This window comes from Pimephales promelas, chromosome 15 (assembly GCF_988280905.1).
Source record: "Pimephales promelas chromosome 15, fPimPro1.hap1.1, whole genome shotgun sequence".
NCBI classification, from domain to species: Eukaryota; Metazoa; Chordata; class Actinopteri; order Cypriniformes; family Leuciscidae; genus Pimephales; species Pimephales promelas.
The window spans coordinates 11,384,826-11,403,822 of record NC_142783.1 but is presented as its reverse complement, the minus strand read 5'-3'; positions in this window follow the sequence as shown (position 1 = coordinate 11,403,822).

Here is an 18,997-nt window from a genome sequence, read left to right as displayed (position 1 = left end):
TCCAATTGAATTCACCTCAGACAGAGTATCATTTAGCTGCTCGACCAGCTTTGCGCGTTTCTCTATTGCCAGCTCACGGCACCGTTTTGACACAGTGGTGGGATCAGGCAGTACATCCTGCGCTGCCACTGAACCATATGTTGCACCGATGTTAATAAGCTGCTGGGCCAGCTCAATGAAACCCTCTCCTTCAATGGAACGAAATGGCCTTATGTCTTTACAGCAGTACTCAACGCATTTTTCAGTCAGTTTTTGTTTGTCCCGCTGAGGAATTTTTTTTGAGGAACTAGCAAAGGCAGTGATACTCGGCTGCAGTAGCCCAGGTGACTTACAATTTTTATCCACATGACGCTGCAAGGCGGAATTCCCGGTCCTCTTGCTGTCATATTTCATGAGAAATCCACAACTCTTACATTGAACATAACCAACATGTTCATCACTATCAGCCTTGACAACAATGTAGAAAAACTTCCACACAGTCGACTTTCCTTTATTTTCGGTGGTTTTAAAATCTCCTGAGGCCAATTTCTTTTTAACGTCTTCCATATTTGCGCTGCCAGCCACGTGTAGCCCAATATGCAATATTATGCACGCACGTGTTGCACGTTGTCACAGCAACATTAACAAATTTCCGCACACATGGAGATGGAGGTTAGGGTAATATTTAAAATTTATTTTAATCACAAAAACAAACATTTGCATCCAGTTAAACAATATAATAAAACTGTTTTAAATTTCAAATGTTAAATGCCTTATCGCGCCGACGTGACCGAGCCCGACCCGAACCCGGACGTCATTTCAAAATATTTGTTCGAACCCGGCCCGGCCCGTCGGGTACCGTCGGGTCCCTTCGGGCTCGGTTCGGGTATCCATCCTCTAGTTCCTAATAATCCTTTAGGTGAGTGTGTATATATATATATATATATTTCTTTCTTGCTGTGTTTGACTTTGCACTGTTTTTCCATTCTAGGGCAAAAGCAACAAGAATTAGAAAAAGAACCACCAAGTGGAGTGTCTTTTCCAATTCCATTGATATTGGATATGTAATAGATGTTTCCCATCTTTGTTCTGTAATATGATGACTGAAACAATATAATGTTATATATTTGTTTACTTACATATGATGCTATATTTCTATGCATCTTGTGCGTTTCGGTGTTGCAACAAATATTTACGATTATATTGGAAATGCACTTGTTTGCTATTGGTCCTGTTGTGAAAATCTTTTGTCACCAACTAGATTTAGATCAACTAAATTGGATTTGACTGGAAAATCTGCGTTGTAATAAATAAATATAGTTGCCTCAGACATTCCTTCTGTGTTTTCAATCAAATTCTGATCATTTAAATCATATTTAGGCCTAATTTAATTAAAATATTTCTCAAACTCAGATGAATATCAAGAATACATGATTATTTGGGGAGGTTTTGAACGGGATGATTTGGATTAGACTGCAGTTGCAATTCTACAAACAGTTTCTAAAACCAGGATGCTAAAGCTGCTCCATATCTAAAGATAACATTTAATGCTCTGTTTACTATGAGCATGGCCGTATTAAGAGCTCACTGGGCAGCGGGGCCATGAGTTACTGCAGGGCCCCCACACCACTTTAGGTCTCCAACTACATGAGCTAAATGTTATATTATTATACGAGTCATTTTATCCATCTATGATGTACTTCACAGTTAAGTTATGTTACTTTTAACATGATTTTTTTTTATCATATCAAAATGTATTGCAACTAAAATTTCATAATTATTGTGACCAATTTCAATATCACCAAAAAATAATAGTAGCTTAAGAAAATAATCTCAAGCTTACTGATGACAAGAGTCGCAAATTAAAATAGAACAAAGGCACAATAAATCGACTTATGAAAAACTTTAAGCACTGAATAATATTATATTATATAAAGTAATAAAATATACAATAGCCTACATGGTTTTCACTATAAATTCAACATTCATTCTTGTTAATTTTGCAAAAGTAATTCAGTCAAATACAGTAACGTTAAATTACTTTCTTTCTGATGTTTGATTAACATTATTGACACACATGGCGACAGCATCTATTGCTATTGCTATTGCTATCTATTGCTATAAATGCTATTTATTAGCATTTATTAGCAGCGTCTCTCAAAGTGTCACTTTGAGACCTCGGAGTCGGATTCAAGTGCGCTGTGCAAAACCGTCTCAAGTTCACCATGGTCTCAAAAGCAGCATTCTCTCCCGCTGCTCACTGTGCCTGAGCAGTTTGAAATAATTTGTATCCAAACCACAATGCTTAAAAACGCGTTTAAATGATAAACTTGCGCAGCAAAATTTAAATAATTCTACCGGATATGCAACCCGGTATCACGAAAAGACGTGAAATAATCACGTTGGTCCACTTTGGAAAACGTGTAGATGTCACGGCCCTCAAACGTGAAACTTACACGTTTGACCTATTCTACACAATCGCCTCTAACGACCTATTGGTTTTCATTAAACCGAGAAAAAATGGAATTTTGTTTTATTGACGATCACTGAGAAAGGTTCTATTAATTAAAATGCAAAAAAACTATTATTTTTTTATTTAAAATGCAAAAAAAAAAAAAAGAGAAACATTTATTATTTTCAAGGTGAAAAGGGTTCATTTGCCTTGATCCACGCCGGAAAAAACGTAAAAATGTCACGTTTTATGAAGTAGCCAAATGAGTAAAACGTCTTTTTTTCCGGCGTCCCCCAGCTCCTCGTTTAAGCAAAAGGTACACTAAAAACAACCTTACATCGACGTTAAACCACGTTAACTGTGTTAACCATAACCTTTTAAATACTCGACCTAGTTCCATTGCTTACAGAGCCGGCTGCAGAAACAAACCAATGGACGGGCATTTAATATTGTAGGGGGGGCCTAATTATGACATCCAATAAATTTTTCTATAGGACAAAAACCAACTATTACGCCGATTTCAAGTACCAGGCGTAATTTGCGGGTGGGATATGTCCCCACCGTCGATATTGTAACCACCACTTTTGAAACATTCCGGCACGAATGTACCAATACAAATAAACAAAACATCTTCAGTTAACTAGCAGAGCATTCGTTTCGTTCGTTTTTTAAATAAGAGACGATCTAGCGCTGAAATGTGTTTTTAAAATCAACTGTTCAAATTAATGCTCGTTGCCGCGGATAGGCTAATGTGTTTTTTTTTTCTGGCTTGCGCACAGTCTTCACTCGGACGCGCAATCCGTTGTGGAGAGACTCTATTCATTACGGTGAAATTAAAACACAAAATGTTCTGAAGATGTTTTGTCTGTGCCTGATATACAACCACTGATAAACATAATCAGTTTTGATGGAAAAAAAATGTTATTAGAACGGATTAGAACCCAGAATCTCTGGCACGCTTGGCAAAAGTTCTACCCCTGGACCATTATTTACATTCACGTTTAATATAAATATAAAGGCGTAATTGAACGACCACATAAACCTAAATCAATAACTATTTAAATCGATTAAAGGATATCGTAATGTTATTGTACTTATCTGTTTTATGATTTAGCATTGTGTCAGGGCTGGTGCAACTTAAGAAGAGTAATAAAAATAACTGGCCCACTCATGTTCTTAATACAGCTGAAGTCGACGTTTTTGGGTGGTACCCCTTACGTTTTTTTTTTTGGGCGAAAAATTAAGTTTCTCCAATCTTCCCAAAACTCTGGATTCTGATAGAGGGCCATGAGACTTAGACCTGAGTGCAAAAATGGAGGCTCTAGCCCCTTCCAGAGCTGAGATATCGAAACTCAAAAATTCGGCCCGAAAAAAAAACGACAGTGGTACCCCTTATTTTTTTTTTTTTGGGCGAAAAATTAAGTTTCTCCAATCTTCCCAAAACTCTGGATTCTGATAGAGGGCCATGAGACTTAGACCTGAGTGCAAAAATGGAGGCTCTAGCCCCTTCCAGAGCTGAGATATCGAAACTCAAAAATTCGGCCCGAAAAAAAAAACGACAGTGGTACCCCTTACATTTTTTTTTTGGGGGCGAAAAATTACGTTTCTCCAATCTTCCCAAAACTCTGGATTCTGATAGAGGGCCATGAGACTTAGACCTGAGTGCAAAAATGGAGGCTCTAGCCCCTTCCAGTGCTGAGATATCGAAACTCAAAAATTCGGCCCAAAAAAAAAACGACAGTGGTACCCCTTACGTTTTTTTTGGGAGGCGAAAATTAAGTTTCTCCAATCTTCCCAAAACTCTGGATTCTGATAGAGGGCCATGAGACTTAGACCTGAGTGCAAAAATGGAGACTCTAGCCCCTTCCAGAGCTGAGATATCGAAACTCAAAAATTCGGCCCGAAAAAAAAAACGACAGTGGTACCCCTTACGTTTTTTTTTTTGGGGCGAAAAATTAAGTTTCTCCAATCTTCCCAAAGCTCTGGATTCTGATAGAGGGCCATGAGACTTAGACCTGAGTGCAAAAATGGAGGCTCTAGCCCCTTCCAGAGCTGAGATATCGAAACTCAAAAATTCGGCCCGAAAAAAAAAACGACAGTGGTACCCCTTACATTTTTTTTTTTGGGGCGAAAAATTAAGTTTCTCCAATCTTCCCAAAACTCTGGATTCTGATAGAGGGCCATGAGACTTAGACCTGAGTGCAAAAATGGAGGCTCTAGCCCCTTCCAGTGCTGAGATATCGAAACTCAAAAATTCGGCCCAAAAAAAAAACGACAGTGGTACCCCTTACGTTTTTTTTGGGAGGCGAAAATTAAGTTTCTCCAATCTTCCCAAAACTCTGGATTCTGATAGAGGGCCATGAGACTTAGACCTGAGTGCAAAAATGGAGGCTCTAGCCCCTTCCAGAGCTGAGATATCGAAACTCAAAAATTCGGCCCGAAAAAAAAAACGACAGTGGTACCCCTTATGTTTTTTTTTTTTTGGGGCGAAAAATTAAGTTTCTCCAATCTTCCCAAAACTCTGGATTCTGATAGAGGGCCATGAGACTTAGACCTGAGTGCAAAAATGGAGGCTCTAGCCCCTTCCAGAGCTGAGATATCGAAACTCAAAAATTCGTCCCGAAAAAAAAAACGACAGTGGTACCCCTTACGGTTTTTTTTGGGGCGAAAAATTCAGTTTCTCCAATCTTCCCAAAACTCTGGATTCTGATAGAGGGCCATGAGACTTAGACCTGAGTGCAAAAATGGAGGCTCTAGCCCCTTCCAGAGCTGAGATATCGAAATTCAAAAATTCGGCCCGAAAAAAAAATGACAGTGGTACCCCATTACGTTTTTTTTTGGGGGCGAAAAATTAAGTTTCTCCAATCTTCCCAAAACTCTGGATTCTGATAGAGGGCCATGAGACTTAGACCTGAGTGCAAAAATGGAGGCTCTAGCCCCTTCCAGAGCTGAGATATCGAAACTCAAAAATTCGGCCCGAAAAAAAAAACGACAGTGGTACCCCTTATGTTTTTTTTTGGGGGGCGAAAAATTAAGTTTCTCCAATCTTCCCAAAACTCTGGATTCTGATAGAGGGCCATGAGACTTAGACCTGAGTGCAAAAATGGAGGCTCTAGCCCCTTCCAGAGCTGAGATATCGAAACTCAAAAATTCGGCCCGAAAAAAAAAACGACAGTGGTACCCCTTATGTTTTTTTTTTGGGGGCGAAAAATTAAGTTTCTCCAATCTTCCCAAAACTCTGGATTCTGATAGAGGGCCATGAGACTTAGACCTGAGTGCAAAAATGGAGGCTCTAGCCCCTTCCAGAGCTGAGATATCGAAACTCAAAAATTCGGCCCGAAAAAAAAACCACAGTGGTACCCCTTACGTTTTTTTTTTTTGGGGCGAAAAATTAAGTTTCTCCAATCTTCCCAAAACTCTGGATTCTGATAGAGGGCCATGAGACTTAGACCTGAGTGCAAAAATTGAGGCTCTAGCTCCTTCCAGAGCTGAGATATCGAAACTCAAAAATTCGGCCCGAAAAAAAACCCCACAGTGGTACCCCTTACGTTTTTTTTTTTGGGGCGAAAAATTAAGTTTCTCCAATCTTCCCAAAACTCTGGATTCTGATAGAGGGCCATGAGACTTAGACCTGAGTGCAAAAATGGAGGCTCTAGCCCCTTCCAGAGCTGAGATATCGAAACTCAAAAATTCGGCCCGAAAAAAAAAACGACAGTGGTACCCCTTACGTTTTTTTTGGGGGGGCGAAAAATTGAGTTTCTCCAATCTTCCCAAAACTCTGGATTCTGATAGAGGGCCATGAGACTTAGACCTGAGTGCAAAAATGGAGGCTCTAGCCCCTTCCAGAGCTGAGATATCGAAACTCAAAAATTCGGCCCGAAAAAAAAAACGACAGTGGTACCCCTTACGTTTTTTTTTTTTTGGGGCGAAAAATTAAGTTTCTCCAATCTTCCCAAAACTCTGGATTCTGATAGAGGGCCATGAGACTTAGATCTGAGTGCAAAAATGGAGGCTCTAGCCCCTTCCAGAGCTGAGATATCGAAACTCAAAAATTCGGCCCGAAAAAAAAACGACAGTGGTACCCCTTACGTTTTTTTGGGGGGGGCGAAAAATTAAGTTTCTCCAATCTTCCCAAAACTCTTGATTCTGATAGAGGGCCATGAGACTTAGACCTGAGTGCAAAAATGGAGGCTCTAGCCCCTTCCAGAGCTGAGATATCGAAACTCAAAAATTCGGCCCGAAAAAAAAACGACAGTGGTACCCCTTACGTTTTTTTTTTGGGGGCGAAAAATTAAGTTTCTCCAATCTTCCCAAAACTCTGGATTCTGATAGAGGGCCATGAGACTTAGACCTGAGTGCAAAAATGGAGGCTCTAGCCCCTTCCAGAGCTGAGATATCGAAACTCAAAAATTCGGCCCGAAAAAAAAAACGACAGTGGTACCCCTTACGTTTTTTTTTGGGGGCGAAAAATTAAGTTTCTCCAATCTTCCCAAAACTCTGGATTCTGATAGAGGGCCATGAGACTTAGACCTGAGTGCAAAAATGGAGGCTCTAGCCCCTTCCAGAGCTGAGATATCGAAACTCAAAAATTCGGCCCGAAAAAAAAACGACAGTGGTACCCCTTACGTTTTTTTTGGGGGGGCGAAAAATTAAGTTTCTCCAATCTTCCCAAAACTCTTGATTCTGATAGAGGGCCATGAGACTTAGACCTGAGTGCAAAAATGGAGGCTCTAGCCCCTTCCAGAGCTGAGATATCGAAACTCAAAAATTCGGCCCGAAAAAAAAACGACAGTGGTACCCCTTACGTTTTTTTTTTTGGGGCGAAAAATTAAGTTTCTCCAATCTTCCCAAAACTCTGGATTCTGATAGAGGGCCATGAGACTTAGACCTGAGTGCAAAAATGGAGGCTCTAGCCCCTTCCAGAGCTGAGATATCGAAACTCAAAAATTCGGCCCGAAAAAAAAAAACGACAGTGGTACCCCTTACGTTTTTTTTTTTTGGGGCGAAAAATAAAGTTTCTCCAATCTTCCCAAAACTCTGGATTCTGATAGAGGGCCATGAGACTTAAACCTGAGTGCAAAAATGGAGGCTCTAGCCCCTTCCAGAGCTGAGATATCGAAACTCAAAAATTCGGCCCGAAAAAAAAAGACAGTGGTACCCCTTACGTTTTTTTTTTTTGGGCGAAAAATTAAGTTTCTCCAATCTTCCCAAAACTCTGGATTCTGATAGAGGGCCATGAGACTTAAACCTGAGTGCAAAAATGGAGGCTCTAGCCCCTTCCAGAGCTGAGATATCGAAACTCAAAAATTCGGCCCGAAAAAAAAAAAACGACAGTGGTACCCCTTACGTTTTTTTTTTTTGGGGCGAAAAATTTAGTTTCTCCAATCTTCCCAAAACTCTTGATTCTGATAGAGGGCCATGAGACTTAGACCTGAGTGCAAAAATGGAGGCTCTAGCCCCTTCCAGAGCTGAGATATCGAAACTCAAAAATTCGGCCCGAAAAAAAAAAACGACAGTGGTACCCCTTACGTTTTTTTTTTTTGGGGCGAAAAATTAAGTTTCTCCAATCTTCCCAAAGCTCTGGATTCTGATAGAGGGCCATGAGACTTAGACCTGAGTGCAAAAATGGAGGCTCTAGCCCCTTCCAGAGCTGAGATATCGAAACTCAAAAATTCGGCCCGAAAAAAAAAAAACGACAGTGGTACCCCTTACGTTTTTTTTTTGGGGGCGAAAAATTAAGTTTCTCCAATCTTCCCAAAACTCTGGATTCTGATAGAGGGCCATGAGACTTAGACCTGAGTGCAAAAATGGAGGCTCTAGCCCCTTCCAGAGCTGAGATATCGAAACTCAAAAATTCGGCCCGAAAAAAAAAACGACAGTGGTACCCCTTACGTTTTTTTTTTTGGGGCGAAAAATTAAGTTTCTCCAATCTTCCCAAAACTCTGGATTATGATAGAGGGCCATGAGACTTAGACCTGAGTGCAAAAATGGAGGCTCTAGCCCCTTCCAGAGCTGAGATATCGAAACTCAAAAATTCGGCCCGAAAAAAAAAACGACAGTGGTACCCCTTACGTTTTTTTTTTGGGGGCGAAAAATTGAGTTTCTCCAATCTTCCCAAAACTCTGGATTCTGATAGAGGGCCATGAGACTTAGACCTGAGTGCAAAAATGGAGGCTCTAGCCCCTTCCAGAGCTGAGATATCGAAACTCAAAAATTCGGCCCGAAAAAAAAAACGACAGTGGTACCCCTTACGTTTTTTTTTTTGGGGCGAAAAATTAAGTTTCTCCAATCTTCCCAAAACTCTGGATTCTGATAGAGGGCCATGAGACTTAGACCTGAGTGCAAAAATGGAGGCTCTAGCCCCTTCCAGAACTGAAATATCGAAACTCAAAAATTCGGCCCGAAAAAAAAACGACAGTGGTACCCCTTACGTTTTTTTGGGGGGGCGAAAAATTAAGTTTCTCCAATCTTCCCAAAACTCTTGATTCTGACAGAGGGCCATGAGACTTAGACCTGAGTGCAAAAATGGAGGCTCTAGCCCCTTCCAGAGCTGAGATATCGAAACTCAAAAATTCGGCCCGAAAAAAAAACGACAGTGGTACCCCTTACGTTTTTTTTTTGGGGCGAAAAATTAAGTTTCTCCAATCTTCCCAAAACTCTGGATTCTGATAGAGGGCCATGAGACTTAGACCTGAGTGCAAAAATGGAGGCTCTAGCCCCTTCCAGAGCTGAGATATCGAAACTCAAAAATTCGGCCCGAAAAAAAAAAACGACAGTGGTACACCTTACGTTTTTTTTTTTGGGGCGAAAAATTGAGTTTCTCCAATCTTCCCAAAACTCTGGATTCTGATAGAGGGCCATGAGACTTAGACCTGAGTGCAAAAATGGAGGCTCTAGCCCCTTCCAGATCTGAGATATCGAAACTCAAAAATTCGGCCCGAAAAAAAAACGACAGTGGTACCCCTTACGTTTTTTTTTGGGGGGCGAAAAATTAAGTTTCTCCAATCTTCCCAAAACTCTGGATTCTGATAGAGGGCCATGAGACTTAGACCTGAGTGCAAAAATGGAGGCTCTAGCCCCTTCCAGAGCTGAGATATCGAAACTCAAAAATTCGGCCCGAAAAAAAAAAACGACAGTGGTACCCCTTACGTTTTTTTTTTTGGGGCTAAAAATTAAGTTTCTCCAATCTTCCCAAAACTCTGGATTCTGATAGAGGGCCATGAGACTTAGACCTGAGTGCAAAAATGGAGGCTCTAGCCCCTTCCAGAGCTGAGATATCGAAACTCAAAAATTCGGCCCGAAAAAAAAAACGACAGTGGTACCCCTTACGTTTTTTTTTTGGGGCGAAAAATTGAGTTTCTCCAATCTTCCCAAAACTCTGGATTCTGATAGAGGGCCATGAGACTTAGACCTGAGTGCAAAAATGGAGGCTCTAGCCCCTTCCAGAGCTGAGATATCGAAACTCAAAAATTCGGCACGAAAAAAAAACGACAGTGGTACCCCTTACGTTTTTTTTTGGGGGGCGAAAAATTAAGTTTCTCCAATCTTCCCAAAACTCTGGATTCTGATAGAGGGCCATGAGACTTAGACCTGAGTGCAAAAATGGAGGCTCTAGCCCCTTCCAGAGCTGAGATATCGAAACTCAAAAATTCGGCCCGAAAAAAAAAACGACAGTGGTACCCCTTACGTTTTTTTTTTGGGGCGAAAAATTAAGTTTCTCCAATCTTCCCAAAACTCTGGATTCTGATAGAGGGCCATGAGACTTAGACCTGAGTGCAAAAATGGAGGCTCTAGCCCCTTCCAGAGCTGAGATATCGAAACTCAAAAATTCGGCCCGAAAAAAAAAAAAAACGACAGTGGTACCCCTTACGGGTTTTTTTTGGGGCGAAAAATTAAGTTTCTCCAATCTTCCCAAAACTCTGGATTCTGATAGAGGGCCACGAGACTTAGACCTGGGTGCAAAAATTGAGGCTCTAGCCCCTTCCAGAGCTGAGATATCGAAACTCAAAAATTCGGCCCGAAAAAAAAACCACAGTGGTACCCCTTACGTTTTTTTTTTTTGGGGCGAAAAATTAAGTTTCTCCAATCTTCCCAAAACTCTGGATTCTGATAGAGGGCCATGAGACTTAGACCTGAGTGCAAAAATGGAGGCTCTAGCCCCTTCCAGAGCTGAGATATCGAAACTCAAAAATTTGGCCCGAAAAAAAAAACGACAGTGGTACCCCTTACGTTTTTTTTTGGGGGGCGAAAAATTAAGTTTCTCCAATCTTCCCAAAACTCTGGATTCTGATAGAGGGCCACGAGACTTAGACCTGAGTGCAAAAATTGAGGCTCTAGCCCCTTCCAGAGCTGAGATATCGAAACTCAAAAATTCGGCCCGAAAAAAAAACCACAGTGGTACCCCTTACGTTTTTTTTTTTTGGGGCGAAAAATTAAGTTTCTCCAATCTTCCCAAAACTCTGGATTCTGATAGAGGGCCATGAGACTTAGACCTGATTGTAAAAATGGAGGCTCTAGCCCCTTCCAGAGCTGAGATATCGAAACTCAAAAATTCGGCCCGAAAAAAAAAACGACAGTGGTACCCCTTACGTTTTTTTTTTTGGGGCGAAAAATTGAGTTTCTCCAATCTTCCCAAAACTCTGGATTCTGATAGAGGGCCATGAGACTTAGACCTGAGTGCAAAAATGGAGGCTCTAGCCCCTTCCAGAGCTGAGATATCGAAACTCAAAAATTCAGCCCGAAAAAAAAAACGACAGTGGTACCCCTTACGTTTTTTTTTTTTGGGCGAAAAATTAAGTTTCTCCAATCTTCCCAAAACTCTGGATTCTGATAGAGGGCCATGAGACTTAGACCTGAGTGCAAAAATGGAGGCTCTAGCCCCTTCCAGAGCTGAGATATCGAAACTCAAAAATTCGGCCCGAAAAAAAAACGACAGTGGTACCCCTTACGTTTTTTTTTTTGGGCGAAAAATTAAGTTTCTACAATCTTCCCAAAACTCTGGATTCTGATAGAGGGCCATGAGACTTAGACCTGAGTGCAAAAATGGAGGCTCTAGCCCCTTCCAGAGCTGAGATATCGAAACTCAAAAATTCGGCCCGAAAAAAAAACGACAGTGGTACCCCTTACGTTTTTTTTTTGGGGGCAAAAAATTAAGTTTCTCCAATCTTCCCAAAACTCTGGATTTTGATAGAGGGCCATGAGACTTAGACCTGAGTGCAAAAATGGAGGCTCTAGCCCCTTCCAGAGCTGAGATATCGAAACTCAAAAATTCGGCCCGAAAAAAAAAAACGACAGTGGTACCCCTTACGTTTTTTTTGGGGGGCGAAAAATTAAGTTTCTCCAATCTTCCCAAAACTCTGGATTCTGATAGAGGGCCATGAGACTTAGACCTGAGTGCAAAAATGGAGGCTCTAGCCCCTTCCAGAGCTGAGATATCGAAACTCAAAAATTCGGCCCGAAAAAAAAACGACAGTGGTACCCCTTACGTTTTTTTTTTTTGGGCGAAAAATTAAGTTTCTCCAATCTTCCCAAAACTCTGGATTCTGATAGAGGGCCATGAGACTTAGACCTGAGTGCAAAAATGGAGGCTCTAGCCCCTTCCAGAGCTGAGATATCGAAACTCAAAAATTCGGCCCGAAAAAAAAACGACAGTGGTACCCCTTACGTTTTTTTTTTTGGGGCGAAAAAATTAAGTTTCTCCAATCTTCCCAAAACTCTGGATTCTGATAGAGGGCCATGAGACTTAGACCTGAGTGCAAAAATGGAGGCTCTAGCCCCTTCCAGAGCTGAGATATCGAAACTCAAAAATTCGGCCCGAAAAAAAAAAACGACAGTGGTACCCCTTACGTTTTTTTTGGGGGGCGAAAAATTAAGTTTCTCCAATCTTCCCAAAACTCTGGATTCTGATAGAGGGCCATGAGACTTAGACCTGAGTGCAAAAATGGAGGCTCTAGCCCCTTCCAGAGCTGAGATATCGAAACTCAAAAATTCGGCCCGAAAAAAAAACGACAGTGGTACCCCTTACGTTTTTTTTTTTTGGGCGAAAAATTAAGTTTCTCCAATCTTCCCAAAACTCTGGATTCTGATAGAGGGCCATGAGACTTAGACCTGAGTGCAAAAATGGAGGCTCTAGCCCCTTCCAGAGCTGAGATATCGAAACTCAAAAATTCGGCCCGAAAAAAAAACGACAGTGGTACCCCTTACGTTTTTTTTTTTGGGGCGAAAAAATTAAGTTTCTCCAATCTTCCCAAAACTCTGGATTCTGATAGAGGGCCATGAGACTTAGACCTGAGTGCAAAAATGGAGGCTCTAGCCCCTTCCAGAGCTGAGATATCGAAACTCAAAAATTCGGCCCGAAAAAAAAACGACAGTGGTACCCCTTACGTTTTTTTTTGGGGGGCAAAAAATTAAGTTTCTCCAATCTTCCCAAAACTCTGGATTCTGATAGAGGGCCATGAGACTTAGACCTGAGTGCAAAAATGGAGGCTCTAGCCCCTTCCAGAGCTGAGATATCGAAACTCAAAAATTCGGCCCGAAAAAAAAAACGACAGTGGTACCCCTTACGTTTTTTTTTGGGGGCGAAAAATTAAGTTTCTCCAATCTTCCCAAAACTCTGGATTCTGATAGAGGGCCATGAGACTTAGACCTGAGTGCAAAAATGGAGGCTTTAGCCCCTTCCAGAGCTGAGATATCGAAACTCAAAAATTCGGCCCGAAAAAAAAAAACGACAGTGGTACCCCTTACGGTTTTTTTTTTTTTGGGCGAAAAATTAAGTTTCTCCAATCTTCACAAAACTCTGGATTCTGATAGAGGGCCATGAGACTTAGACCTGAGTGCAAAAATGGAGGCTCTAGCCCCTTCCAGAGCTGAGATATCGAAACTCAAAAATTCGGCCCGAAAAAAAAACGACAGTGGTACCCCTTACGTTTTTTTTTTTTGGGCGAAAAATTAAGTTTCTCCAATCTTCCCAAAACTCTGGATTCTGATAGAGGGCCATGAGACTTAGACCTGAGTGCAAAAATGGAGGCTCTAGCCCCTTCCAGAGCTGAGATATCGAAACTCAAAAATTCGGCCCGAAAAAAAAACGACAGTGGTACCCCTTACGTTTTTTTTTTTGGGGCGAAAAAATTAAGTTTCTCCAATCTTCCCAAAACTCTGGATTCTGATAGAGGGCCATGAGACTTAGACCTGAGTGCAAAAATGGAGGCTCTAGCCCCTTCCAGAGCTGAGATATCGAAACTCAAAAATTCGGCCCGAAAAAAAAACGACAGTGGTACCCCTTACGTTTTTTTTTGGGGGGCAAAAAATTAAGTTTCTCCAATCTTCCCAAAACTCTGGATTCTGATAGAGGGCCATGAGACTTAGACCTGAGTGCAAAAATGGAGGCTCTAGCCCCTTCCAGAGCTGAGATATCGAAACTCAAAAATTCGGCCCGAAAAAAAAAACGACAGTGGTACCCCTTACGTTTTTTTTTGGGGGCGAAAAATTAAGTTTCTCCAATCTTCCCAAAACTCTGGATTCTGATAGAGGGCCATGAGACTTAGACCTGAGTGCAAAAATGGAGGCTTTAGCCCCTTCCAGAGCTGAGATATCGAAACTCAAAAATTCGGCCCGAAAAAAAAAAACGACAGTGGTACCCCTTACGGTTTTTTTTTTTTTGGGCGAAAAATTAAGTTTCTCCAATCTTCACAAAACTCTGGATTCTGATAGAGGGCCATGAGACTTAGACCTGAGTAGTGCAAAAATGGAGGCTCTAGCCCCTTCCAGAGCTGAGATATCGAAACTCAAAAATTCGGCCCGAAAAAAAACGACAGTGGTACCCCTTACGTTTTTTTTGGGGGGGCGAAAAATTAAGTTTCTCCAATCTTCCCAAAACTCTGGATTCTGATAGAGGGCCATGAGACTTAGACCTGAGTGCAAAAATGGAGGCTCTAGCCCCTTCCAGAGCTGAGATATCGAAACTCAAAAATTCGGCCCGAAAAAAAAAACGACAGTGGTACCCCTTACGTTTTTTTTTTTTGGGGGCGAAAAATTAAGTTTCTCCAATCTTCCCAAAACTCTGGATTCTGATAGAGGACCATGAGACTTAGACCTGAGTGCAAAAATGGAGGCTCTAGCCCCTTCCAGAGCTGAGATATCGAAACTCAAAATTCGGCCCGAAAAAAAAAAACGACAGTGGTACCCCTTACGTTTTTTTTTTGGGGCGAAAAATTAAGTTTCTCCAATCTTCCCAAAACTCTGGATTCTGATAGAGGGCCATGAGACTTAGACCTGAGTGCAAAAATGGAGGCTCTAGCCCCTTCCAGAGCTGAGATATCGAAACTCAAAAATTCGGCCCGAAAAAAAAACGACAGTGGTACCCCTTACGTTTTTTTTTTGGGCGAAAAATTAAGTTTCTCCAATCTTCCCAAAACTCTGGATTCTGATAGAGGGCCATGAGACTTAGACCTGAGTGCAAAAATGGAGGCTCTAGCCCCTTCCAGAGCTGAGATATCGAAACTGAAAAATTCGGCCCGAAAAAAAAAAAACGACAGTGGTACCCCTTACGTTTTTTTTGGGGGGGCGAAAAATTAAGTTTCTCCAATCTTCCCAAAACTCTGGATTCTGATGGAGGGCCATGAGACTTAGACCTGAGTGCAAAAATGGAGGCTCTAGCCCCTTCCAGAGCTGAGATATCGAAACCCAAAAATTCGGCCCGAAAAAAAAATGACAGTGGTACCCCTTACGTTTTTTTTTTGGGGCGAAAAATTAAGTTTCTCCAATCTTCCCAAAACTCTGGATTCTGATAGAGGGCCATGAGACTTAGACCTGAGTGCAAAAATCGAGGCTCTAGCCCCTTCCAGAGCTGAGATATCGAAACTCAAAAATTCGGCCCGAAAAAAAAACGACAGTGGTACCCCTTACGTTTTTTTTTTTTTTGGGGCGAAAAATTAAGTTTCTCCAATCTTCCCAAAACTCTGGATTCTGATAGAGGGCCATGATACTTAGACCTGAGTGCAAAAATGGAGGCTCTAGCCCCTTCCAGAGCTGAGATATCGAAACTCAAAATTCGGCCCGAAAAAAAAAAACGACAGTGGTACCCCTTACTTTTTTTTGGGGGGGCGAAAAATTGAGTTTCTCCAATCTTCCCAAAACTCTGGATTCTGATAGAGGGCCATTAGACTTAGACCTGAGTGCAAAAATGGAGGCTCTAGCCCCTTTCAGAGCTGAGATATCGAAACTCAAAAATTCGGCCCGAAAAAAAAACGACAGTGGTACCCCTTACGTTTTTTTTTTGGGGCGAAAAATTAAGTTTCTCCAATCTTCCCAAAACTCTGGATTCTGATAGAGGGCCATGAGACTTAGACCTGAGTGCAAAAATGGAGGCTCTAGCCCCTTCCAGAGCTGAGATATCGAAACTCAAAAATTCGGCCCGAAAAAAAAACGACAGTGGTACCCCTTACGTTTTTTTTTTTTGGGCGAAAAATTAAGTTTCTCCAATCTTCCCAAAACTCTGGATTCTGATAGAGGGCCATGAGACTTAGACCTGAGTGCAAAAATGGAGGCTCTAGCCCCTTCCAGAGCTGAGATATCGAAACTCAAAAATTCGGCCCGAAAAAAAAAACGACAGTGGTACCCCTTACGTTTTTTTTTGGGGGGCGAAAAATTAAGTTTCTCCAATCTTCCCAAAACTCTGGATTCTGGTAGAGGGCCATGAGACTTAGACCTGAGTGCAAAAATGGAGGCTCTAGCCCCTTCCAGAGCTGAGATATCGAAACTCAAAAATTCGGCCCGAAAAAAAAACGACAGTGGTACCCCTTACGTTTTTTTTTTGGGGCGAAAAATTAAGTTTCTCCAATCTTCCCAAAACTCTGGATTCTGATAGAGGGCCATGAGACTTAGACCTGAGTGCAAAAATGGAGGCTCTAGCCCCTTCCAGAGCTGAGATATCGAAACTCAAAAATTCGGCCCGAAAAAAAAACGACAGTGGTACCCCTTACGTTTTTTTTTTTTGGGGCGAAAAATTAAGTTTCTCCAATCTTCCCAAAACTCTGGATTCTGATAGAGGGCCATGAGACTTAGACCTGAGTGCAAAAATGGAGGCTCTAGCCCCTTCCAGAGCTGAGATATCGAAACTCAAAAATTCGGCCCGAAAAAAAAAAACGACAGTGGTACCCCTTACGTTTTTTTTTTTGGGGGCGAAAAATTAAGTTTCTCCAATCTTCCCAAAACTCTGGATTCTGATAGAGGGCCATGAGACTTAGACCTGAGTGCAAAAATGGAGGCTCTAGCCCCTTCCAGAGCTGAGATATCGAAACTCAAAAATTCGGCCCGAAAAAAAAACGACAGTGGTACCCCTTACGTTTTTTTTTTTGGGGCGAAAAAATTAAGTTTCTCCAATCTTCCCAAAACTCTGGATTCTGAAAGAGGGCCATGAGACTTAGACCTGAGTGCAAAAATGGAGGCTCTAGCCCCTTCCAGAGCTGAGATATCGAAACTCAAAAATTCGGCCCGAAAAAAAAACGACAGTGGTACCCCTTACGTTTTTTTTTTGGGGGCGAAAAATTAAGTTTCTCCTTTCTTCCCAAAACTCTGGATTCTGATAGAGGGCCATGAGACTTAGACCTGAGTGCAAAAATGGAGGCTCTAGCCCCTTCCAGAGCTGAGATATCGAAACTCAAAAATTCGGCCCGAAAAAAAAAAAAACGACAGTGGTACCCCTTACGTTTTTTTTTTTTGGGGCGAAAAATTAAGTTTCTCCAATCTTCCCAAAACTCTGGATTCTGATAGAGGGCCATGAGACTTAGACCTGAGTGCAAAAATGGAGGCTCTAGCCCCTTCCAGAGCTGAGATATCGAAACTCAAAAATTCGGCCCGAAAAAAAAACGACAGTGGTACCCCTTACGTTTTTTTTTTTGGGGCGAAAAATTAAGTTTCTCCAATCTTCCCAAAACTCTGGATTCTGATAGAGGGCCATGAGACTTAGACCTGAGTGCAAAAATGGAGGCTCTAGCCCCTTCCAGAGCTGAGATATCGAAACTCAAAAATTCGGCCCGAAAAAAAAACGACAGTGGTACCCCTTACGTTTTTTTTTTTGGGGCGAAAAATTAAGTTTCTCCATTCTTCCCAAAACTCTGGATTCTGATAGAGGGCCATGAGACTTAGACCTGAGTGCAAAAATGGAGGCTCTAGCCCCTTCCAGAGCTGAGATATCGAAACTCAAAAATTCGGCCCGAAAAAAAAAACGACAGTGGTACCCCTTACGTTTTTTTTTTTTGGGCGAAAAATTAAGTTTCTCCAATCTTCCCAAAACTCTGGATTCTGATAGAGGGCCATGAGACTTAGACCTGAGTGCAAAATGGAGGCTCTAGCCCCTTCCAGAGCTGATATATCGAAACTCAAAAATTCGGCCCGAAAAAAAAACGACAGTGGTACCCCTTACGTTTTTTTTTTTTGGGCGAAAAATTAAGTTTCTCCAATCTTCCCAAAACTCTGGATTCTGATAGAGGGCCATGAGACTTAGACCTGAGTGCAAAAATGGAGGCTCTAGCCCCTTCCAGAGCTGAGATATCGAAACTCAAAAATTCGGCCCGAAAAAACAACAACAGTGGTACCCCTTACGTTTTTTTTGGGGGGGCGAAAAATTAAGTTTCTCCAATCTTCCCAAAACTCTGGATTCTGATGGAGGGCCATGAGACTTAGACCTGAGTGCAAAAATTGAGGCTCTAGCCCCTTCCAGAGCTGAGATATCGAAACTCAAAAATTCGGCCCGAAAAAAAAAAAAACCACAGTGGTACCCCTAACGTTTTTTTTTTTTTTTTGGGCGAAAAATTAAGTTTCTCCAATCTTCCCAAAACTCTGGATTCTGATAGAGGGCCATGAGCAACGGTAAGAAACTCCTGTAACTTCAGTGCCCAACCCGTATCACGACAAGACGTGAAATAATCACGTTGGTCCACTTTGGAAAACGTGTAGATGTCACGGTTTAGTTTAAACTCAAAACCATAAATAGGGCTATACTGCCCTCTTGTGTCAAATTATATTTCTATATTTATTTTTCCAACAAATAAAACCAAACCTGCAATAAAAGCCCATCCAATAACCCCTTGAACTTAACATTCAGTGGCTCAGTTGATAAAGCGTTGGGCTTTAATCGAGAAGATCTGAGTTCAATTCCCATACTTGCTTGCGTTAAATTGTTGTGATTATATCAAACAAAGTGGCCAAAACAATATTTATTCAACCCGGTATCAGACAAGAAGTGAAATAATCACTTTGGTCCACTTTTGAAAACGTGTAGATGTCACGGTTTAAACCCCCTCAAACGTGAAACTTACACTTAAAACTTACCATCACGACCTATTCTTGGTTTTCATTAAACCGCGAAAAATGGAATTTTGTTTTATTGACTATCACTGAGAAATGGTCTATTATTTAAAAAAAAAAAAAAAAAAAAAAACTCAAAACATTTATTATTTTCAAGGTGAAAAGGATTCATTTGCCTGGATCCACGCCGAAGAAAACGTCTAAATGTCACATTTTTAATGAAGCAGCCTAAATACAGTCCACTTTGGGAAATGTGTAGAT